Source organism: Lissotriton helveticus, chromosome 2_1, assembly GCF_964261635.1.
Source record: "Lissotriton helveticus chromosome 2_1, aLisHel1.1, whole genome shotgun sequence".
Taxonomy (NCBI): domain Eukaryota; kingdom Metazoa; phylum Chordata; class Amphibia; order Caudata; family Salamandridae; genus Lissotriton; species Lissotriton helveticus.
In genome coordinates, this window is record NC_136059.1 from 731,752,060 (window position 1) to 731,778,935 (window position 26,876).

Here is a 26,876-nt window from a genome sequence, read left to right on the forward strand (position 1 = left end):
TTACGCCTTCTTAAATGAATCGAGGACACACTTTTCGTGGCTAGATTCTCTTTATTCCCCGGAGCACCGGGATTACGTGAGTCTATGTAGAGCCGGCCGGCGCCTCACAAGATGGCCATCTTCCGGTTCCTGCCTAGCAGCTTCCGGTTCCGGTCAGTCAACCACTAGACCGATACCACAAATTATTGGGGTACTTCCCGAGACTTGTCCTCCAGTGTTCATATTCCCAGTGTACTGTGATTAACAGCTTCCTTTCCACGGGAATCCGATCCTGGCAGCGATGTGGTGAGTCCAGCTGGGCCGCGCCGCAGCCTCCACCCAAACTCCTCCCAGTGTTTCTCCGGCGGCATCTCCCACTGAATTACAGATCACCGAGTTTCACGGAGAGTTTAACAAGAAATGCTAAAGATGCACTCCTTCGGGACCCAGTTGTTACGTCTATCTCAAAGAGTTACAAATATTTTACATTTAGCAGGCACTTCTGGCTCTTAGTATTACATCGCCCCACCAGCGTAAGAGAGCTCGCAACCAAGACTACCTAATGGCCACCATGTTCCCCCTAACCACAATGTTTCTGTCAGTGTTCCAATGGTGGCTAAACCTCCTCACCTGAGATAGCGATTTCCAAAAGATTAAAGGGTGTAAGCTACCTTTAGTGACCTCTTATACTTTACCAGTCAAAATTAACCTGATGATGCAACGTGCCACATACCTGCTCCTGGTTATGGACAATGACCAACAGTGTCGGCAGTGTTATGGAAATGTAAGGAATCGTATTAAAATCTCCATTACCATGTTTGTACACATATGTGATGTATGCTGTTGATTTTATAGCAAATAGTAACATTTAGATTTAAAAGAACATCATCTGCTCAAGTAAGGACTCTTCGCAGGGATCGCAGCTCACCTCCTCCAATAACTACAGACATACAGAACGCTGCAACCAGACTTGTCCTGGATCTCCCTAGATGAACACATATCACCCACTACCTCAGACACCTTCGCTCTGCGTCCATTTTTCCAAACCTTTACTCCCCACATCTAAAGTGCAGATGCATATGCTGTTCCTTCTACTACTTAGCAGCAAAAACATGGAATGAGCTAACCTTCTATCGACCTACCTCCACATCTCTTTCAGAGTTCTGAAATTCACTAAAGACCTGGCTATTCGGCTAATCTACTGGACCCTGCCAGCACCTGGATAGCCTCACTGGTGACAAGAGACACTCTACAAATCTCTTGATCAATTGATTGATTCAAAATGTGCTATGTAAAAATGAAACATCAATTAAAATAAGTGTGCAAGTATTCAGACACATTGTGGCATTATGAATAGTTGGCAAACATCTGTCTGTCATATCATTGTCCATCATCATGATGGTCGCACTTACACTTTTAAGTGTGTGTCATAAACACCTAATTTCAAAGTTCCTTAATAGATTTTGTAATGTTAAAAATGATTATCAAATGTGCACATGTTATGGGTCAAATATATATATGTTGCTGTTCCTAATATTATTACTTTGCCGTCGCTCAAGGATGACTGCAATAAATCTTCTTTCTTACCTCTCCTGTTATCTGAAGATGCTTGACATATGTTATTGATATTGTCCCATTACCTATGCAATCCAAGTTTTATTATGCAATACACACTAGTCTTACACCTATTTGGAATATCACATTGACGCTTATATGTCTATGGAAATTCAATTTGGTGTATGCAGGGCATGTGCATCAGATGTTACGTGAGCCCTAACAACACTTGATGTGGGAACTACTGAAGTAGTATACAATATTGGGTGCTTTGCATGACATTACAGATACGTGCAGTCAAGATTAGCAATATGTTAGATTAGAGATGTCATCAAATAATTTGGTGATTTTTAAATGACTGTAAAACAAATACATATTCAACAATGTATTTGTGTAAACAAGAAGAATACACACGTTTTCAAGCAAAAATAAAATGTATTTCATTTAATAAAAATATATTTAATAAAGGAAATAACATACATCTAAACAATATATGTAACTTGAAAATGTGTGGCTCTCAATCCCATTTAGGATCCTTGCCTCCATAGTCATTGGTAAACAAGTGCCATCCTGCGAAAGGGGCATGTGTCATTCCATGAACATTAAGATTAAATCCAGGCACCTCTTTTTACCAATTGGGAGGAGGAGTGGGGCTTTTTCTCAGGGATCTGGGAGTAGTAGTAGTGGTGGTTATGGCAGGAGGAGGAAGGCTTAGAAAGGGTGGGTGTAGGAGGTGCATGGGAAGTAGAAGGTGTAGGGGCAGTTACAGTTGTGGTGTGTATTGTTGTGTGGCAGACTTTGCGTCTGAAGTGTCATGTAATATATGGTTGTCTGCTGTAAAGTGGGTTTAGTGTTTGTGGGTGTATTGTTGTGGAGGTAGAGTCTTTAGGTGTGTTGTTCGTGGTGTTTAGGTGATGGTGTGTGCATGTCTGAGGATTTGTGTTTTTTGGCACTTGTTTAGATGATGGAGTGAGCTTTTCCGAGGGTTTGTGTTTCAGTAATGTCTGTTTGAGTGATGATGTAAGCTTAGCTGAGGGATTGTGCTTCTGTGGTGTCTGTTCGGATGATGGTAAGTGCATGTCTAAAGGCTTGTGTTAATTGAGTGCTTGTTTAGGTCATGCTGTGTGCTTGTGTGAGTGTATGTGTTTCTCGGGTGTGGATTGTTTTTGTGATGTGATATATTTGCCTGAAGTTGAGTTTTTGGATGAGGCTGTGGTGGTTTGGGGAACAGTGGTAGCAGAGGTAATGGTGTGGGTGTGGTGGTGGTAGAGGTTGTGGTTGTGGTGGTGGCTGTGAGTGTGGTGGTGGAAGTAGATATTGTAGTCGTGGCTCTGGGTGTATCGGTGGTTGTGAGTATGGTGGTGGCAGAGATTGTGGTGGTAGTTGTGTGTGTGTGGTGGTAGAGGGTATGATGGTGGTTGTTGGGTAGTGGTATGGTTGGGTTGTGGGTGTGATGGTCATTGTGAGTGTTGTGGGTGTTGTGGTGATGGTTGAGGGTGTTATTATAGTGTCTGTATCTGAATGTTTAAGTTTGTATGTATGTTTTGGCTTTTTAGTAGGACTGTCTGTGTGGTTGCCTGTGTGTTTCTGTTTGGCTTAGTGTGTGGGTGTGAATGTAGAATTAGTGGATGATGCTGTGACAGAAGGAACTGGTGTGGTTATGGTGGCTGGTGGATGGGTTAGCAAAGAGGAAGGATCTTAAGAGGAAGGGCCAGGGGTTGGTTGGTGGTTGGCAGTGATGTCTGAGGGGGCCGCAGATGTGCTATGCCACTGCACTGTGGATGACATCCAGGAAGGCCAGTAACTGGGTTAACTATTTACTGACCCCCTGGATAGCAAGCAGCAGTGCAGTCTGGCCAATGGACATACAGTAAATCAAGAATCTCCTCAGACATCACTGCTGGATGGACTGGAGCAGGAGCAGTTGTGCATGAGGCAAAGGAGATCCCAGCGTTTTTAGGGGCAGGATGTTCACCAATATCTTCCTGGTTGTGGTGGATGGCGTGTAAGTCTAGGAGATGGTGCTGGGTCCACCACCACCTGGGGCTATTTTGCTCTGGAGGCCTCTGAGTCAGATGATGTGGAGTCCTTCTCTCCAGCCCCATCATCTTACCCCATGCTTCTGTGGACAGCATAACCACTGACCAGAGCCACTGACCAGAGATACACTCTTATAGTCATGTCCCTGACACATGCAACATTAGGTAAACATGCTCCTTTTCATAATGTGGGTCTAGCTGTCAAGATAGATTGAGTACACATGCATGTACCCATTATTTCACTGCATTTTCGTATTGCTCCTTCATCACTTCTGAAGCAACACTTCTATCTATAATTGGTACCAATATTTCAGGCCTACATGGCCCAATCTCTGTAGTCGGGACAACCGATGCAGTTGCCTTGCAGTGAAGTTGTGTTGCGGTGCCTGCGGATGCAGGGGAGTGACTCCTTCACTCCAAGGGAGATTCATTCCATTGTCTTTGATGTCCAGAGGCCTTGAAAGGACCTGAACGGAGCACGGGCACAGACGTTGCAGCGAGCTTGCAGGACGACAAGACCAGGAGTAGCAGAGTTTTTTCCAGATGCGGTCTTGGTGCCCAGAGCGAAGTTCAGAGTCCAGAGTACCTAGATGGTCAAAGTAGGGGTGGAGATGGACCTGAATCGAATCCCACAATGAATCTATGGACCCACCCAGAGGTAAGCCCGTAAATACCCTAAGGAGAGATTTGGGACGATTAAGGGATCCATCTCAGAGGAGGGGTCAGACAGTGAGGAGGATACTTCCATGTCCTTTGTCCAGTTTCGTGGCAGAGCGGGGAGCCAACGTCTCCCTTATCTGGTTTGAAATGGAGTACGCAAGGAGAGCGCCAAATGTGCCGTTCCAGCATACTATGTGGCACTGGCGAGTGGCCCACCCCGGCCCAATACACTAAGTCCTGTCTGGGAGGTGGTCACACCTCCCTGTGACAGGAAACCTATTGTCTTACGTTCCCCTGCTCAGGCTTGGCCCAGCAGCAGGAGGACAAAATTGTGTCTATGGTCGGCAGCAGCACTAGGTTGCTGTCAGGCTCTGTAAGGTCAGTCCCGGGAGCATGGAGGACTCCCAGAGGTGACCTACCATGAATGGAATCATACCACTAACACCGGATACCGTGTTGGGGTATGATTCCAACATGTTTGATAACAAACATGCCCAGGTTCATTCCGGCAAGTTTAGAGATGGTCATGGCGTAATGACGCATGACCCCTCTATATCGTAACAGCTGATACACTTACTGTTGGAAGCCGGAATCCCAATCCCGCACCACTGTCACCAAATGCGAGACGCGGGGCTCCTCCCTCAATGTTAGTCCAAGCAAGGACACTGTTTAAGATAGCCCTGCTCACCCCCTTAGTAGCTTGACATGAGCAGCCAGGCCTGTCTCCAAGGCACGAGTGTACAGTGTGTACAACCACCTCACAGCAACCCACTGGTAAGACCACAAATGCATTCAACACAAGTTTAATAAAATAAGTATAAACTTTATGTAAAAAGATACGATCAGACCACACAATACAAAAGCCAACATATAATAAAGGGTAATATTAGTTCCGGCTGGCTGGTAGGTACAAATCCCAACCACCACTTCCAAAATGCTTTGCTGGTCGTAATGCTAGAATCACACATGTGCAATGGACAAACAATAGTGCGCTGCGTAACAAAACAATCCTGTGCTGGACAAAGGAGAAACAATACAATGCCTAACAATACACCCCAGTACCTTGCAATGGGAGAAGTAGTGCAATGCGTACCGCTGCAATCATTTACTGCGCAATGAAGGAATAATGCAATGCGTCACACCCCATTCACCTACTTTGCAATGAAAAAATATTGAAATGTATTGTTGTCCCTTTGTGTCCGCTCCCCTCCCAGTCACATCGCGTTCACGGACCCTATCGTGGCGCTTTTATACATTTGTACTGCACTTTGATGTATCACGGGCAATTTTACCGTTTGTGCTCTGCTCCGCTGATGCAGTTTTAAATCCCCCATATTTCACGCACCCTGGGCATTTCTCGGCCGATCTTAGGGCTGAGTCTCCCGGGCTGCGCAAATCGGTAGCGGGCTGCGCAAATCAGTAGCGGCCATATTAAGTAGGGCACTCCACTCTTGGCGTTCTAGTTGCCAGTATTTAAGCAAACAGACATGGCTCCGCGCAGTGAACACGATCAGCGGGCGCGCCACAATCGCGCCTGAGTCTAGCCCGTTTGCGCCCGTCCGCGCCTGTACGACGCCTTTCGCCAGGGACCTCGGTGAAGGCAGGAGGGGCGCACCAACTTACTCAAGGCAAGATTTACTATCTCTCAATTGTCTGGAAAGTCAATGCACTAAATTCAACCTTTCACGGAGCAAAGCTCGTTCAATCTGCCCATGTGGTTTTTCCTTGCTAAGACCCTCTCTGCCACCATCCCTTACTAAAGCTAGTCATCAAAAAATTAGGATGGGCCAATAAAATGTAAGGTCCATGCAGAAACACCACCTGGAAATTCACGACCTTCTTTCTAATCATGCCCTAGACCTTTTATTCTTAACAGAAACTTGGTTACAAGATTAAATGGATTCAGTCATTAACCTAGCCACCCCCATTGGATACTCTACGTACACCTTAAATCGACCCACAAGGGGGGGTGGGATAGCAATGATAGTGAAATCCAATTTCACCTGCCATTTCACTAAGTTAGCCATTGAAGAATGTGAATGTGCCCGGTATAATATCAGAATCAACTCTCAACTTACCCTCGTGGGTCTTTTGATTTACAGACCCCCAGGTGCAGACACACATTTTATTGCGTCTCTTCTTGAGAACATGTGCTCTTTGGGTGCCGGTACAGCCAATTTCACCATTATAGGGGACTTGAACATACATTTCGATAGTACCACCGACAATAAGATTAACACTCTGACAGCTGACCTAGCAGCCCTTCAGCTCTGCCAACTCGTGAATGGCCCCACTCACAGCGGTGGCCATCTCCTAGATCCGATCCGATCTAACTTTACCAATGTGACTATAGAAGCACCTATCCCCATGGCCTGGACTGACCACCATCTAGTGACTATGATACTACCCACGAGGGGCGATCCCAATACAAAATCCGCCCAGCAGGTTCTGAAAAGACCATGGAGAAAGCTCCGTCTTGAGGAATTCCATGCTCTCCTCACCGCTGACCCTCCTAAACCTAGCGAGGATCCCAATCTAGGATATGATAGATTTTGTGACTAGATCAATAAGGTCTTAGATGCTTTGATTCCAGCCAAGTGGATCAAGGCACGCTCCCACGAATCCAGTCCATGGTTTAGTGACGAGCTTACAAAGAAAGGAGTGTAAAAAAGCGGAACGTAGATGGAGAAGAAACTATGAACCTGCACTTAAGACCCTATATGTCCAGGCACAAAAAAGCTATCACCGGAATATCTGCAGGACCCGAGCAGCATATTATGCTACTGAGATTAGCAATAGCCATAACGCATCCAAAACTATCTTTAGAATACTAAAGGAGCTCAGCGCTAAGAAGGCAGCAGACAACTCCAACATTTGGCCTCATTCTTTATGGACAAAATCCAGAAAATCTACAACGCCTTCCCTGCCACTCCACATCTCACTCCCTCTGCCGACCCGAATAGGCCCAAACTTTTCAGTATTCCGGCACTCAGCCAAGAAAACTTTCGGACACTATGCAACAAAATCAAATCAGGCTCACCTGCAGATCCCCTTAAACCTGACCAATTCAGAGAAGCAGATGAGACGGTACTAGGCCCCCTCAGAGATATCATAAATCTGTCTTTCCTCACGGCCAACATCTCCGCCAGTTGGAAGCAAGCATGGGTCTCACCCATCATAAAGAAACCTACGCTAGACCCTAACCTACCTGAAAACTTTAGGCCCATATCGCTTCTTCCCTGGCCAGCCAAAGTGGCGGAAGCCCATGTCAATTCCATCTTGACCACATTTTGGGTGTCTAATTCCATTCTAGACAGGTCCCAGCATGGCTTCCGGGCTGGGCACAGCACCGAAACAGCCCTCCTAAGTGTGACAGAACATCTTCGGACCATATTAGACTCAGGAGGAACGGCAGCACTGATTCTTTTAGATCTCAGTGCAGCCTTCGACACGATCTCACACGAGGTGCTGATGTTCAGGCTGGAGGAAGCAGGGGTATCAGGTCTGGCCCTTAGCTGGTTCAAGGCCTTTCCCTCAGGCAGATCTTTTAGGGTTTCCACCCCACCATTCCATTCTAAAGACTGCCCAATTGAACAAGGAGTGCCCCAGGGGTCTGCCCTCAGCCCCACCTTGTTTAATGTATACGTTCAACCTCTGGCAGAAGTAGCCAGGAAACACGGGATGTCATTAGTGTCCTACGCCGATGACACCCTGCTGGTGGTGGCTCTGAAAGATGAGAGGGGGCGGAGTGCGCAGAATTTTAAACAGACTCTCGTCGACATTACTAGTTGGATGACGTCAAACTACCTCCAGCTCAACGCCGACAAGACGGAGGTCTTGCTGGTAGGCAAAGATATATCAGCCTGGGGAACAACTGGTGGCCTGAGACACTGGGACAACCACCTGAGCCCAAAAACGTGGTAAAAAACTTAGGAGTATGGGTAGATTCTACTTTGAATTTCACCCATCAAACGAAAAAAGTAGTGGCCACCTGCTTTGGGATTCTACGAAACTTAACACCAATCCTAAAATACTTTGACCACCAAACGCGTCAACTCGTGGTACAGTCAGCCATCCTCTCACGGCTGGACTATGCTAGTTCCCTGCTGTTAGGGACAAACGTTGCAGAGAAATCTAGACTACAACGAGTCCAAAATGCCGCCGCGAGAGCTCTGACTGGCCTCCCCCGACACAAGTCAGTAACCAATACCCTCATGAAACTTCACTGGCTTCCGGTTGAAAAGAGGATCTATTTCAAGACCTTGTGCCTCGCTTTTAAAATTCTGAAATCTGCCTCCCGCCCCCATGCTCTGCCCACTCCTTTCATCGTATGTTCCCCGACGCACCCTGCGGTCGGAGGAACAGAACCAGGTCACTGTCCCCCGCCTTAAACTTGCCCGGATGGGCAGTCGCTCATTCAGATATCTAGCAGCAAGACTCTGGCATGAACTCCCAGCTCAGATACGCGCACTTAACGATCTTCTGTCCTTCAGAAAGGCCATAAAAACCCACCTCTTTGGTTAGTTATGTTATGTTACCTGCAGTTTCTATCAGCAGCAGTCTCTCTTAGTTACGATCAGCAAGCGCCGGGACGCCCCTTGGCTGGGGCAGCCGTGCGCCATATAAATCTATATAACATAACATAACATAACAATGTGCACCGCAACAATCATGTACTTCGCAATAAAGAAATAATGCAATGCGGGCCGCTACAATCCTGCACTTTGCAATGGAGAAATAAGGCAATGCGTAGCGCTACAATCGTGTACTTCGTTATGCAAAAGTAATGTTACATGGGGCCACCCCCTATGCAAATGAGGGCACACCCTCTGGCACTATATGTGCACCTGCGCAATTTATATTACAGAAAGAGCCAACCAAGCATCTGCGTCCCCTTCTATAATACCAAAGTGCCAAGGGGGCGTGCAAAGAAGGCACAAATGCCTTTTGTGCCCCAGGGATAATTTGTGTAATATGGCCCATGTTGTCGATGACATTTTTATCTAGTATTAAATGTAGTGTCTCATAAGGACAAGAAGATAAGGGGACTTCCTGAAAAAACATATATTGTAACTTTAACATTAAGGATGGTTAAGCATACAATTAAGGGAGCAATAAAGTAGAGAGCATATCTTAAGTTCTAGCAGTGGCTGTAATTGTGCAAACAATTCACAATGGGAAAGTGTTCCGTGTGCAACAACAATTGTGGTCACAAATTAGTAACTTACTTACTCAGGGACCCTGTGGGGATACCAATGGGAGCAACAAGAAGGAGCAATTACTCAGAAAGTCAAAATAAGGAGTAATTTTAAACATTAGCACAACGGCATCAGGACTTACCCCTGAAAGTACCCATAGGGAGCATAAAAAATCATAGCAAGGGGAAAGCTTCAGTGTTGGGTGTACCCTTTAAACTATCATCAGTGTTTGGGGGAAACCATAGAAGTGCGCTTCCTCGCAACACTGACTGGACAACTGTAAGGCATGGAACACCTGTGTTCCAAGAATGGAGGAAATAAAAATATGATATGCGTGGGAAATGCACCCAGACTCTGGTGATAGGCAGTTGATTTTACGGTAAAAAATGTGTGGAAATACAATCAAGACCAGTAAAAGATCATAATACATTTTTGTAGAGATTGCAGCAGTATTCAGGAATGGAAGTGGTGACAGAAAATTGTACAAGAATCCATTATTAAAAAATGATATTGAAAGGGAATAAAATATTTAGAAAAATTCTATAAAATAATTTCTTAAGAAACATTACAACAATATTATGGTTGCAATCTGAAGAATACAACAGTGACAAAGACAACCTAAAAGTGGCAAACATAAAGGATCAGTTCATATAGTCGAAGTCATATTGCCGCAAGGAAGGTCCATAAATATTTGAGGTTTAGTCAACCAGATATAACAGTGGGTCGGGTATCAATTAGTCCATGTTGTTGAGATAAGTTATACACTGATTCCTGCCAAATACGCTCTCCATCCTTCAACAGTATTAAGCCCTTGATGATCAAGTCCCAATATTCCTATTCATTTGAAATCCATTTTCTAAAGTGTATGTGTGAGGTCTCCACCCCTTTCTGGTTTATGCGCCACATTTGTTTCTTTGTCTGACCTCATTTTTGTTGACCATAAGATTCTAAGGGCCAGATGTACGACCCTAAATTGCATGCACAAACGGGTTTGCGACCCTTTTACGCATGCAAAATCTCACGGGGCCATGTACAAGGGGTGTCCTAATAGCGACCCCAAAGCCATGTTTGAATGTTTTGCAACCACAATTGCCGTTGCAAAACACTTGCAAATTACCACCCTCTTCAAGAGGGTGGTAATGCACTCGCAAAAGGGAAGGGGTCCCTAGCGAGAAACATCACCTCCTGCACAGCAGGCTGTCCCACTCTTCAATGATGAAGATGAAGGCAACTCAACCATCGACCAGGACTCCCTCCAAAAGCTGCTCAACTCCATTAGCAGCCCAACTCAAGAAGCAGGGACATCCAGCAGCGTCGTGGTAGCTGCACCCCCTGCAGAAAATGCACAGCAGCAAACACTTACCACCACAGCTGTTTCACAAGACCTTTAGGACCCACTTCTAACATTTCAACATTGTGCGGTAAAGGTCCAGCAGGAGATGGATGGTGAGGTGCGTGTGGGGTTTGACAGCCTGGCGGCCAAATTAGATGGGGCACGTGGGTGTCTCAGTCCCAATAGGGACCACCTAGACTCCATCACAGGCACCCACAGTCCACTCTATGCTCGCCAGCATTCCATGGCTAACGTCGCTGGAGTTCTGACTCAGATACAAGAACAACTGTCCAGTCAAAGTGGCTCCAGCAATGTCACCAAGGAGTTGCATCACATGCAAATGATCATGGAGATCATGGAGAACATCGAGCGGATGCACCCATTACACTTGGCAGCCATGGCTGCATACCACACAGAAGTTGCTGGAGTATTCCGAGGCCTGCAGCTTCTCATCACAGCAGTGCTGCCTCAACCTTTGGCACAGATAACTGCTGCTGCACCTTCAACATCCACATCTCATCCCCCTGATGTATCACTGAATCACAGTGCCCCAGACAATCTTCCATCATGCACACGGGAGGCACATGACACATCAGAGGAGGAAGATGTGGACGAATCAACAATCTTTTGAAGAAGTCAGCGGTAGAAGTCAGCTCTCTTGAATGGACTGTTTCTGTTTGGATCCGTGCCTAGCATCATGCCCCGGAACATCAGCTTCGACTGTCCCCTGAATCACTCTGCAACACTCATCTTGGACACAATATGTATTGCCATTTTTTGTGTGGTTCCCAATGACACTGCAATAATCCTGCTGACTGAACTCTGCCTCTTCCTCAACATGTCCCTGCACATGTTCCCCCTGGACTCTGTCTGGCCTCCCCCGGGCATTCACACTATGGTTTGTTGTTGCACAAATAACTGGGCCAGCCTCCCACATCAGTCACTGCATATATAAATACAAATCATTGAATCACGAAGATGTGTGTTGCCTGTGACCAATCATGTCAGAAATGAGCCAACAATGCATGTTTAGGGTAGGCATTACTACTAATCAAAGAACATCGGAAAAAGGGAAAATGCCTAGTCTGTGTCCATGATATGCAACGTGAGTGCCTGACACGTGCGACATAAAAAACACCCTGACCTGTTAGACAATACTGTCACCGAGAAAGAAATTTACTACATGACCATGATGACAATTGTGATTTGTAACAATGCTCACGTCAGTGAACAGACACTGAAGGGCCATATGCACATAGTGATTTGTACCAATGCTCACGTCAGTGAACAGACACTGAAGGGCCATATGCACAAGCTCCTATCGCCAACACAAGCTCACTATTTGTGATGTTGTGGTGGCGATGGGGTAATGGCCTTGGTTACAAGGCAGTGTTAAGCCACTTAACGTGTTAAGAAGGCACCCTTTCACGCCATGGTTAGTGTGAAAAGGATGGTCAGTGTGTGTTGTGGTGGGCGTTCCAGCGTAACAGCCATATATTTTGAATCAGCCCCCGATGTACAAGGCATTGCATACATTTTGATCATGGTAAACCTGCTCTAAACATGGTGAAAAAATGAGAAATGCATCTTACCACCACTTATCTGCTTCTCACATGTGTGCTGCCTTCTGAAGCACACATGGAAAAAGCTATCTGGCATCCATTGTGTATGTATAGGAAGGTGTCCCTTCCTGAACATAAATGTCATGTAAAAACTATGCCATTTAGTGACTTACATGTTTGCTGCAGGAATCAGCACCCACAAAAGTGAGAAAAATACATTTTGGGATTGTCAATGTGCAGGAAGGGACACCTTCCTACCTATAAACAATCATCCCCTAAAAGCAGAATCTCTTTCACTATGGTGCAAGGGTGCCTGCTTTGCCGCTATACTGCTAAGTGTAGCACTAGCGCAGGTGGGAAACGCAAGGCTGCACCGTAATGTTGTATACATGTTGCAGCATTGTGTACTCGAAGTGGCGGAGTGATTTGTTAATCCATGACAGATAACGCCTCACTCTGCCATCTACGCTTACATAGGCCCTGCAGTGTCTACTAACAATACTTGATTAATACATACACTGAAGAACTAACCATAGTCAATCTGTTGTACAATGTGTGAAAAGATGTGTGTCGTGGCATGACAAATGTAAATTCCTGTCAACTAGCACTTCACATATGGAATATATTTCTATCAAGCAGGAAGAGGAGGAATGGTGTAGGAAATCGTAGCTCGGAATCTGCTAATGGGTCCAACACGTGTCAAGGTTAGCTGTAACGCACATCACTACATCCCTCCCACAATATTCTACCAATTGTTTACACTGTTGTTCTAAATTGACAAGGCTGTGCAGAAAACTGTAAAGAGGCGTCAGAAGGAACTGTGAATCATGCTAAGCATACATCCCCTGCAGCCCCATGTGGAAAGCCAAGCTGTTGTGGAGACAGATGTAATAAAAGATTCCAAACCTACAGTCCACACTCCATACTCACAGCATTAATACAATGCTGTGCCTAGCACAATGGCTGCTGTGCATCTCTTGTAAATCTGTCCTAGCTTAATCATCTCAATATTTGTCAGACAAATCTAAGACTTTATTCGAATGTTGACTTGGTTCACAAAAACATCAATAAGTTTGTCAAAAACTATTTTTAATGAGGTTTGTTGGTGGCCTGTCCCTTGAAGATGCTGTAATCCCAATTGTAGACAGCAAATATGATTGGGGGGGGATGCATCTGTTGTGATCCACTACCAATCCAACAGTACCGGTCAACACACAATAAGATGATGGGAGCACAAAGCCTCAAACATTTCAAATGTATTTGTAACAAAACACTTCTCACAAAAGCACCAAATTATCCTAACTAATCCAACATTAAACTAAGCTAACCTGTACTAACATCTAACTACACTAAACTAACAAGCTTACCTAAGACTAAACACAGAGCAACATGTCATAAACATCGCCCCACCACAACCCATTATGGCACTTTGTTGACGGCACAAAGACGCCTTATCCTAATCATCAGCTAACTAAACATTCAAACTAAACAAATATATATATATTTAAAAAAAATGTTTTATTAACAAGTCAAACAACACTTCAACCCCCCACCCAAAGGAAACGGAAACTTAAACCGAAGTACTTTGAAGATAAAATCCTATATTTAAAAGCTACCTAAACCTACACTTACACTAACTAACTACTAAATATGTCAACAGTATGATAAATAGGAGGGGGAACCCGTGGGACAGGACTGGGTGGGAAACTAAATGCACATTGTCCATCAATAAGGGAGCCCCAGGGCACCTTAATGTCCATGATGTGGCTCTTAATGTCATCCTGGTGCCGTTCAAGTTGGGCAACTCTTATGTTCATACTGAACATCAACCTCCTTTCCCTTCTGGGGAGGACAGACCTCTCACGGCATGAGTTCTAGAGGATGTCCCTGTTTGAGCACTCTGTGAGTGTGGAAGGGTCATGTGTGAGGATGGGGCAGCTGCACGGGGAACAGCATGTTATCTGAAAAAATTAAAAGATAATTATCATAATCCCTGACTCCATTAACATGCTGGCATAACACATATTTAACACGCCAATCAATAATTAGCCATAGATTACATGAACATCATCAAAAACAACATGCACATAGACACATGAACTGATGATCCATGAACAGATCATAGCCGTATTCTGAATTGGATGGTCTGGATAGGGAAACATTCTTCACCCCACATTCATTACTCCGCACTGCCATTGCCCCGCAGTTTCCACCCTGCTAAATGTATTACAACGCAAGGCTGTACACCGCAAACTACTACAACACTTTCCCCATCACAACGCGAGTTTGAATACTAAATTGCGTTGTAATGGGGAATGCGTTGTAATAGTTTGGGATGTACAGCCCGGCATTATAGTATGTTTAGCGGAATAAATTCTGCATGGAAATGGCACTGCTGAGTAATTTATGTGGGGTAAAGTGTCTTATCCATCATGACAACATCATTAGTAATGTGCTTGGACAAGGCAGGCACAGATTGCAGTGACAACAATTTGTAGATGTCTGTTTGCAATTTGGCCTTGCAAATTAACAGCAATAAAGGACAATACGGGGAGTACAGCAAGTATGTTGTATGACAGGCCCATAACAGGCCCCGCCATTCCAACTAACCAAAGGCAGTAGGCTGCACAGTCGGTGATCAATTCTGGTGACTATTCACAACAGTGGTAGTCATGTGATACATGGGAGCAAATGTCTAAACAATGTATGAGTGAGCCTTTGGAGGTGGCAACACAGGTACACAACCAGATTAGATCATGTACACAGTTCATTGTCAAATTGTGGTGGACAATGCTTAAAAGTTTGACAGGCATGCAAGGAGAGAGGGCATATGTTGCATGCAGCTGTGTATACAAGTATTAACCATCTCTGAACAATTATATGGCATGAACCAATGGGACAGCAAAGATGCTGCACGTGACATCCACATTTTTCTGCACTGTTCACATTACAGTGGCAGTGTGAACACAGTTATGGTATTGTGAAGGCAAACAGCCTCACCCAAAGGTGCTCTGTGTCTGATCTGAGCACATGTTAGTCAATGCTATGCAAGGATCTACAACATGCCCCATATCCATCAGTGAACTGACTGTATTTCATATGTGACAAGTCCAGATGCCCAAATTGTAACATGTGAAATGGCAGAAGCGTTGATCATGTCAGCATAACCAGCATGTTTTCAACATTAATGGCACAAAGTATGAGAAACAGTCACTACACGGAGTTTTAGGTGACCATGTGTGAATGGTACTGTGTCATGATGATTGCTATAAGCAGTTTGCCAATGTCCAACACTCATCAAGTAGATGCGGTCTGCAATGGATGCCTGTTTTGAGATTGTCCTACCCCGATTTCACAATGCATGCTTCCACACTGACTCTGCATTAGTCTGCAATACTATGTTTTGAGTACAAACGTTCCTATTGGCTACAGAGGCTTGCTTATATGACTCAACTTTTAATTGATTGGCCTTATTCATCATCAAATACACAACTATTTTATATGACCGATTCATGTAATGACAATCTATTCCACATCGTGAGACTGTTGCTAAGAAACGTGTTGATGTTCCATCATGTCATTCATCCCTCTATGACACTTACTCATGGGGGGATATGTACAAGGAAGTGGCTGAGAGATGTGTTGTCATTCCTGGCTTAATGCCTCTCTCCACCACATCTTACATTCAAGCCTGCACCACAATGAGAAGAATATGGTGCAGCCTTGTGTTTAACCCTGCGAAGGGGCTAACTTTTCCAAGTGAGTGCCAACACAGGCACCATTGCACCAAGGTGCTTGGGGAGCTGTGTGCAGTGGAGTATTGTTTATGTTTGGGAAGGTGCATCAAAATCCACTTACACAATGCTCAAATGCCATGATATCACTTTCATGTGTGCTGCATGAAGCAGCACACATGAAGGTGAAAAAATTGCATAAACATTAAACTGTGCTTATGTACAGGAATGGACAACTTCCTGTACATGAAGAAAGAATGGCAATTTGCATTTTCCATGTGTGTTGCACAAGGCAGCACACATGGAAGGAGACTGATACGAGTAGATACAATGCATTATGTGGCTTACACTCTCTTGTAAATAAAGGACACACACCATTGCCACACCATTATCATCATATATGACTCCCTCCAATTCAAATTGGTGGACATTGAACAATAATGTCAGGGCACATATATGTTTGGGATGCTTTGTGATTGACTTCATGACATGGCTATGACATCACTCATTATCATGCTTTCTGTACTTGGACATATATACATTGTTGCAACTCTGTTGCAACAACAAGTTAGAAATGTCAATTATGTGTCATGCCTCACATGATGCTGATGTGCAATACACTTGACTTGATGCATAACATCACACAAGAGCTGATTGCCGTGTGATGCACATACACAATGTGTGCTACAACATACATGGCCTGTGGCATTGCTTGCATATATCAACATATTATCCAAAGCTAATGACAACACACTCACCTGTGGCGTGTGGGTCCTTAAATGCATCCATGTCTCCTTGTGTGATCAAGGGTCTGCCTGCTGTTGGAAACATTTTAAAGGTACAATTAATTTCATTAACATCAGGTTTTGAAAGATAGCATACATCATTGATATTCACATGGAAAAATACAGTATTGGAATACTCAGGTGTGTTGCCACGTTACATACATGCTGCAATCTGCTGAGCTGGTCTTACGCTCAACACATGCCAGGGTCACACTGAGTCCGTAATGGACATCCATGACATGATCTGATTGACATAACAGACTACAACCTGTGACAATTCTACATGGATGTTAAATCAACTAACACACATCAGTATGCGTGACGTTTGAGGGTGAAATCAGTCATTCAGATTCACACAGGTATGTCACATGCTCAGGACTTGTGGTGACCCAAAATATGTATCTTGTGTTAATTTGTATCCAGATGATCATGTGAAGTGTACAAAATTATCATGGATCTAGATGTGGCACAGTATGCCATGACAGGCATGCTATTGGCTATTCAAATGATGTGTGTGTTTATCGTGTGCACAACATAATTTGTATCCTAGGCATTCATCCTCTAATGTGATACAATATTGTTTATGTACTTACCACCTTGCTTCCCGACGATCAGTCCAAGATGATCCAAAAGGTCACCCTCAAGTCCAACAAAGTCCTGCCACTGGTGCTTCCACTGCTGGACAGTCCTGTCCACACCCAACATATCCAATATCTTTTCACGGATGTGCTCCCATCTCACATTTCGTACCTTCACATCGTACGCCATGAGGATGCACCTCCCAGCCTCAACCACCTCCAGCTGGTAACATTTTACCAGCCAGAGGAAGGCCTCCATGGCCCCCTCTGACATCCTGCCCTCTCTACCCAGCCCTAACATACCCCAACACAATACTTTCCCAAGCAAGCAAAAAATAATTCCCACAGTCAAAACCTAATAACTACTTAACTATACAAAGATACCCCAGAGACGTACACCCGACAAACAATCAGACAATTGAAATTAACACATAGGGACAGTGGTACAGGACTTGACTAGGACAGTATGGACAGTACACAACACACAAAACTCTCTCAAACACACCAAGAACAGCAGATACATTCAAATGCCTCCACAACTCTCAAACCACAGTAACAGTGTGGGTGAAAGAGGAAGTGAAAGTGTACTGTACACCTCCATGTGCCAGAAGGCAGACTGACATCACTTCCTGTCATTTTGCGGCCCGTTTTTTCATTTTGCAACAATTTTTCAACAGCCGAGGGCTGAGTGGGAATATTTCATGTATATATGTGTATTTGTGTAAGTATTTTTCATACTGGAAATGGAAAGAAATTGCGACAAAGGGGTAATATCGTTTATTTTGTGATCGCTGATGTACACATGAACAATATATGTTACATTTCATGCATTTAGGCTGAAATAACAGTACATTATGTATTAGTCATGTGATCTGTGTGTTGACATTTTGTGTGGTTTCCATTCCATGATGTACCCTGTATTTGATTGTCTGTGCTCTTGCATAGTCAGTGAGTCAGAGTGTTGTAGATTGATGCCTGCTGTAGTATTGAGTTGCTATTAATGGTTGTGAGTGAGTGGTAGGAGGACCCGAGGTAGTATCAGCAGTTCATCCATAGAAAAGCCTGCTTGTTCCTAACATTTTTGAATGGACAACATTGTCCATGTGATCTGCTTGCAGATGTTGCCACTCAGGGGTCAGCCATATGTTGTATCCTATCATCAAAACACGTTGGTGATCACTTTGTTAGATGTCACATTCACATGGGTGATAGATGTTGTATCCACTGCTATACGTGATAGGTGTGTTGCAAATATTATGATTTGACTTTCACTTGACAGATATGTGTACTTGTGAAATGATGAAACAAGCATACAGGACTTTGGTGTGGTGACATTTTATTGTACTGAGTTACAAGGTTTAAATATTTTGGATGAATGTACATGTAATGGGATATTTTGTCCTGTGATTATGCAAAAAAAGTGAGGTAATTTGTCTCTTCTTGCTATTCCAGCAGATGAGGCTGGTGTGTGTCTCGCATCTGCCTCTTCATCCTGGCCACAAGATGGGTTTTCCGGATCCTCCTGCTCCTCAACCAATGATGTGTTTGTGCGTACACATATATTGTGCAGTATGTAACAGGCCATTATGATCTTGCACACAAGTTCAGGATTGTACAGGAGTCGGGCCCCCGAAACATCAAGGCACCGGAACCTGGATTTGAAGACTCCGAATGTCCGTTCAACTATGGCCCTTCTGCGTCCCAGTGGAACGTTGTAGTCTCTCTGGACCTGTGTGTGTGTCACTCTGAGGGGCGTCATCAGCCATTGCGTGAGGGCATATCCTTGATCACCTGAGACAGATTGAAGAGATATGTGGCCATTAGTACATGTTCCTGCTGTGTTTACGGAGTGTCTTCTTAGGTGTGTGTGCATTGTACAAGTTTGTATTTTCTGATGTGATATGTTGATTTTGCTACACTTTACCAGCATCATTGAAATGTACTTGCTTATACTTGAGAGACTACACATCACCATGGTGTCATTGCCCGTGTCCTGTGTATTGACTCCATGTTGTGACTTTCGTAATCTATGGGTCAATGGAAATGAACATGGGTGGTTATTTACAGGCACATTGTACATACCTGAGGTCTACTGTGCATATGTTGTTGAGGGTGCACCATTGGCATATGTGCCGTGCTAGGCCTCAACCTTGAGTTTTGGATGACTACTATGTTTGGACATTATCAGGGTACCTCATTGTGCATAGACTGAGAGTCTATGGGCCCAATTCACAGAACTAACTGAAGACAAAATCTTAAACATACTTCCATTTACTCATTTTGGTATTCACAGAAGGCACTTACTCATTGATGAGTGAGTGCCTTCTGTGAATACCAAAATCAGTAAGTGCACTTACTCATTTTGGTATTCACAGAAGACACTTACTCATCAATGAGCAAGTGCCTTCTGTGAATACCAAAATGGTAGTAAGTTTAGGATTTTGTCTTAAGTTAGTTCTGTGAATTGGGCCCTTCATCTTGTCTGCTTAAGATTTGAATCATTGGGTTCTCTTTACATCAACCTTGCCACTAATGTGGGACAAAGTCTAGTTGACAGTGTCACTGCACATGGTGCACTTGACTTACTGGGACAATTATGGACAACATACATTTGTATTGATGTACTTGGGCATGGTTTGACTTGAACACTGCATGTATGCATGTTGTGGTACAACATGTAATGGTACACATGTGTGTGTCTGTTCACAGACAACACATGTTGTAGTGTAGTTCCTATATTCCCAATAAGCTCTGCGCATTGGAATAATATATCCTGTAGCTTAGACGTAGGACTGAGGCCGACTAGGTCTCTACCGAATATATTAGACTTAATTGTGAGTGCCAGCTAGCTCAGAGGTCACTAGAAACTTTCTCGAATTCACAAGAAGGGATTAGTTTCTGACAACCGCATAAACATGACAACTTTGTTTCCCAAGATTAAGAAATCAATCTCTAGAGTTGCGGAAACAATAGGTGGCTATTTTACTCAGTCAATCGTGCATGCTTCGCTTCACCAGAGGTGCTGAGAAATAGAGAGACGGGAGTTTTCAATAAAAAGTATTTATTGAACAGTCTTCTTTCTCAAGCATAAGAAATGCACTGCTACAATTGTAATACTGGTTATAAAGTACAAAGCATATAATACGAAAAGTATTATAAAGTAGTATTGTAAAAGCATGGTATGGTTTCTAAGCCATATAAAATAACATAATACATAAAATACATACATACAGTGATAAATAATGACAAAAAGTACTCAACTTGTGATTCTAAAATACGCCTATCCCGGTGTACCTAACCTAAGTCTAGTACAAGGGAAGAAGTAAGTGAGGTGTAGCTTAAGTTTTAGTATTCTTTGCCAAGAATCTATTCCAAGAATTCTCTAAGGGTCTAATCAGCTCCGTACCTTGGTTTTAGAATGAAGTAGGTCTTATATCTCTCTCTTAGGACTCGATTTCACAGCAACCCGCAAGGGGAGCCTGGAAACACTGGAGCTGGATTTCTCAGCAGGAGAAAAGACAGCGTCTCTCTGTGCGTCAGCTGGAGGGTCGGCTTCCTTCGGCACTTGCTGCTGCAGGGCGCGTAGGGCAAGTAGATAGTCAAACTGCTCCAAACCACCGTGTGTTTGTCTGGGCAAATGTCGGCATATTTATACCTTGAAGGCGTCGAGTTTGACGTATGATTGGACATAATAAAATCATCAAAGACTCAGTTCTTTGAAAACTCCATGATTTCCTAGATAAATTAGTATTCAGGCAAGGGGAAGTCCCTAGCGGCTGAAGGCGGTTTTTCTAAGAAACCGTTGTTGATTCTCGGAACTTAGTGGAAGTAGCCATGCCGTATTTGGGCTTCATGGGCTCAGTCTAAATATGGTAATGATTTCTATGCCTATATAAGGATCGGGTAATTTATACCTATATATGGGCATGAATCGGGAAAATTACACTAGGGTCCTAGACTCCTAAACAAAACCCATTCCACGATATTAAGTTCAATAAAACTAGGCAAGTGTTTACAATCCCACCCAAAATACAAATTGCATTTGCAAGGTTTGTTCACATGAAATGAGTATAAACTGTATGAAAAAATAGGTCTCAACCGATGTGAAGCATAGTATGAGGGCATACATTCTAACATTTATGAAAAAAAACGAAATTACATTCATGAAATGTCTCTTTAAGGTACAGGAAAAAAAAAGTCGAGACTATCCCATAGCATAATATTTAAACTGTTTCGTTTTTTAGGACAAGGCCAAATATTGTCATTAGGAAGTTTTCAAAAGAAATCTTGTTCTCTAAGAATAGTTATACTTTAAGTACTTTAAGCAGATTACTCTGTGCCAACAAGTTCTATTTTGGAAAAAGTTCAAATTTGTTAGACGGTTTGTTTTGAAAAAAATGGTGGCCGAATTTCAGAGTTCAGGGAACGCTGTGTGAATTAGTCAAAAGTTATTCTCGGTGTCAGGAGAAAACATCAGATCATCTAGGCTGGCAAAAAAAACGTCTACCATAGTAGGCGAAAGTGGAACCACTTCAGTTAGCAGGTCAAATGTGAATAGATGAGGATCATCGCCATCAGTGTTTGATGCATTAGCAATGTCCGCAGTAGGTGGTACCTGTGTGCCTGTAGTGTCACGTAGCTCACCCTCAGTTAGACTTGCCGGTGAGACCTAAATGAATGCTGTCATCAGAATGGGCAGCCGTTGGGGACAACACGATGCATGAGTCATTACCGGACCTAGCAATGCGTCAACATCCGATGGCAGGACGGATGGGAGTGTAAGACAAATGTCCAACACACATTCTTCTGCGCAAAGCAGGCATAGCAGAACAGGTAAGATGCAATCTTGCCAGATTGGTCTGAACGAACGGAACCAAGTTGTGTTCAGATCCCTTAAATGAGCCAAGTGAAGAATCTGTGTAATTCTCTCACGATACCTCATGGCAAGGAGGGCTTCTTCCATGGTAGTCTGGGTATCGCTGGTCACTGGACTTGCCATATCGGAGCAGAAGGAATAAAAACAGAATTCCTGCTACGAGTCCCAAGATGAGAGGTAGGCCTCCGAACACAGAGTGCACGACATTTGGCAAAATGCAGAGGACTGCTTCAAATGGTGCTAACAGTCCCGAAAAAAGCGCCTTAAATACATGTGCGATGCCACTGGTATCAGACATATTTAAGATTTGACTTAATATTTCTGCGAAATGTACTGGGCAGTTTGTTGATAATAATGCATGTATCTCTGCAGAAGTCTTTGCAACTTGCAGATCATACGTTTCTCTAGACAAGATCAGTGGCACATTTTTTGTAAAAGAATGACTTTCATTCTGCTTAAAGTATCAATTCGTATAGAAGAGATATTCAGTGAAGGCCATAACGCCGTCTCCCTTTCTGTCTTACTTTTTAGATACAATACTTGCATACAACAAGTGACCCTGGATGACACACTAACTAGATACACTCTTCCTGGCAACATGCCACAATAGCTGTGGTCATTGAGCATAACGTAGCTGCCATTGGATAGCTGCCTGAAAATTGGTTCTATCACTGTGGAGGGTCAACCGTGCAGGTGGTAAGAGGTTATTTTCAGAACCTTCGCAGGCTCTGTAGAAATTAATTCCTTGGCACAAAAGTGTACCACTTAGTGAGTTCTTACAATTTTTACCACTAAGCAATACCTCCTTTCCCCCATTCCAACATTTGTGTGTGTAGGATAAATTCCAGATCGACTTAATGTATTCTTTACCCGAACTTTCATACAGGCCCGCTGGTATATGCTGTAGACAAAACTGAAATTGGAAAATCGTCACTTGTATCATGATGGTGCCATGTATTATCCATTCAGTGACAGGCTTCTCAGAAACTGTCAATGGTAATCTTTTCAGTTTCTCAATGCTCAGCACCGTATAGTCTGCTCCCCTTTGTGCCAAAAGATTTGTTTATCTGTAAGGTTACACACAGTAAATAATGACGTGGTATTGATTAGACGCCATGGCACGTAGCCTGAACAGAGATTTTGTAACGTCCAGCCTAGCAGCATTATGGAACATAATTGAGACTGGCCATGTTGTAACATTAGCAAGTCTTGCTCTATTATGTCAATTGCAGATGATACGATGCTGTCCAAAGAATAAATTCTGGAGGACAGAGTCGTTAACCCATTGTCCACTACAGAGAGGCTTTTCTCTAAATTAATATGATCAATTTCTCGTATTCTTTCTGCAGTTTCCATTTGCGTTATTTTCCATCCTTCATTGTAAGCAGCGTATATACCGGCGTATATGAAACATTTTTGACGTGGTTTGCGAGGCCCCATTAAGAAATCTCGCAAATCATTGCCTTCTTTAAGTAAAGATAAGTGTTGTTTGATTTCTGGAAGTGTAGATTTATGTAGCCACTCAAGGCATAGCTTTCCTAAACTGTAAGTAGTTACTATCCCTGGATGTTGTCTCTGGGAATACCTTGGATCTGGCCTATTCACTGTGAACCCCTGTGTTTTGTTCAAGAATCTATCTTGACAGTTAATTGTGCCTGTGGGCCAGATTAACCATTTTTTCCAATCAGGATTAGTTCTGTTTTGTTTAAAAATATACGGTGCTTCTACCTCCTCTTCTGTAGTGTCATTACTGTCAGATGTGGGCTTAGGTATAGACGGTTTGTTTAAATCTTTTATCTTAGCCAGTCCAAGACAAGATGTTTGTTGAACAGTTTCATTTAAAAACATTATTTGTTCTGGGATGATGCAGGCTCTGAATAAAGCTTCTAAACCTTGCACCTGCCAATCTTTTGTGCCCCAGTCAGTTTTTGTTTCAATGTTGTCTTTTCAAAAGTCAAAACCTAATGTAGACAGATGAGCATACACGTTTGCAGAATACATTTGTTTAGTATTGGTCAACATTGTTTTCATTCCTGTCTTATTTATATTTTTAAAATAAACCGTTTCTGGATTTGTAACATTAAATCCTGAGAAGTTCGAAAAATTTTCATAAAATGTTTTTGAGCTACCCCTTGGTGGCATTGGACAATGTTCCCATTGATTATAAGTAAAAACATTTCTAGTGTTTGCAGATTTATGCAAATAATGGTGACCATAATGATTAAAACAATACATTTTTTCATAATCTGATGAACCTTCTAGGTATTCATGTTCTGTAAATTTAGCAGACATTTCTAAATCTGTCATCATGTTGTTAACAGTTTCAAAGTCCCAATCATCAGAAAATGTGCTGGGTGCGACAAAGTCACTTAAAGAAACCTTAAACTGGTGTGGAATCTTCAGCAGTTCCACCGGGCCATAAATGTCATAATCAGTTCTGTCCCATGCTATACCACCAGGTATAGGAACGGCTGTGATGTTTACTGATGACAGGTCTCTTCTTTCACAATGAGATGATTTGTGAGGTTTCAGGACCAAGTTGATTGTCTGACTTGCTGTGTCCATTGTACTATATTTTCCATCTATCATCCTTCTCAAACTTAACACCAGTATGAGCCAGAGCAGGAGGAAAAGTACACCTAACACAATCCGAAATTCAACCCATGGTGAAACCAGATATTTTTTCTTTGAAAGTTTTATTTGCTGGCGTATTTTCAGGTTCACTTGGATCCTCAGAAAATGTATCAAAGTTGATAAAATAGCCAGAGCCAGAGGCAGTTCTGTCAATTGTTGGAATTGCATCCTGATTACTTGAAATCGCTGGAGCTGTTTCTTCTTTTGCCATGTTGGTATAGTCAGATGCTATATCATTGTGGAGAGGTGTTTCTTGACGAACTGTTATTTGGGTATCCAGAGGCACAAGTTCCATGGCTTTGTTGCATAGTCCTCCTTTTCTTACGGCAGGTTTATCAAAGGTGATAAGTCTTTCAGTTTGAACCTCTTGGATTGTAGCAAGATTTGGTCGTCTGCTACTTCTTGGGAGTCCACTGGGCCTACTACTTATTATCGGCCACATGATGTGGTTTGACCAGGTCGATGGACACAACTCTGTTCTTCCTTTTACCAGCAAGGGGAGGTAGTAATACTGATATTGTTCGGTGGATAGCTAAGACAGGTACTGATTTTCTTTAAGAAGGCCCAAATTCCTTCTTTACCGCGATCTTTTCCCTGACTAGATCCCCAATCTTTGGAATCCAGACAGGTCTTGCTGGGACAGGTGGTTTTTCTTCAGTGGTCATTTGTTTCTGTATTGTGTTACTCAGACGTCTTGTTTCATTTAAGTCCTGCAAAACAGCCAAACTATCCTTGACATCAAAGGGTTTTTGTTCCACCACTGAAGTTTGACAATCGAGGTCTTCGATTATCATTCTAGTACCAAACAGTAATTCATATGGAGTGATTCCACCCAGAGAATTTCTTGGCAGATTATTAAGACTACGCTGGACACTTATTAGATGTTTGACCCACCCATCACCCGAACCTAATACCTTAGCAGTTATGGATTGCTTTATGTCACGTTTTTTTCTTTCCACTACCGCATTACCCTCAGGATGGAAGGGACTAGAATACCGCAATGCAACGCCCAAGCTAGCCATGGCCTCTTTGTAAGCTCGAGAGCTAAACGCAGGACCCTGGTTAGAATGTAGCATGCCAATTGCGTATGTGCCGATAAAGACTTGCAGATCCTTTATAACAGTTCTGGCGTCAGCCGACTGCTGGGGCCACATCCAAATAAATCTTGTCCTAGTAGTTGTGGGACCGCATCTGTCCATGGTGACGTCTGCGTGTAGATAGTCTAATGCTGTCTAACAATGGTGTCTGAACTGGGATGGCTGTATGTAGTCAGGTACCTGGTGGTTTTCAAAGCTATGATCTTTGTAACAGGTGTCACAGTTAATTCCGAAGTTGTAAACTTCGACGCTCATTCCCTGCCACCAGTACATCTCTTCTAATTCTATCAGAGATTCTAAGATCCCTCGATGTCTCAGACCCTTTCCCATATGTGCTTTTTGAGCCAAAGCACCTCTCATGTTCCTGTTTGGAATTACACTGTCCCCCAATCCAGGGATTTGACCAAAAGGAACGGAGTTTGCATCAATCATGTATGTATACGTGAGTGGATGGTTTAGAGGTAACGCTGCATATTTGCCTTGCATTGAGGCTTTTACTGCTAGTAACGTTTCACCGTCTATTACTTTTTTTGAGCGAGTTGTTGTAACTACGGAAGCCGTTTGCACAGCTGCCTTCGCAGCTTCATCTGCCAATGAATTCCCTGCAACGTGAACGTCATCACGTTGATGACTCAGTGTATGAATCACGTGAGTCTTTTGTAGTTCTTTCTGTAAAAAAACTACTTGTTCCCAAAGCATTTTATGCATAATTGTGCCACCTTTTGCGTCTTTGAAACCGTTTTGAACCCAGTTCTGCAGATATTCATTGTAAGATTGAACGCAGTAATACGAATCGCACACTATGAGTGTCGGGAATTCGCAATCGGTATTTTCAAGCACCATCTTG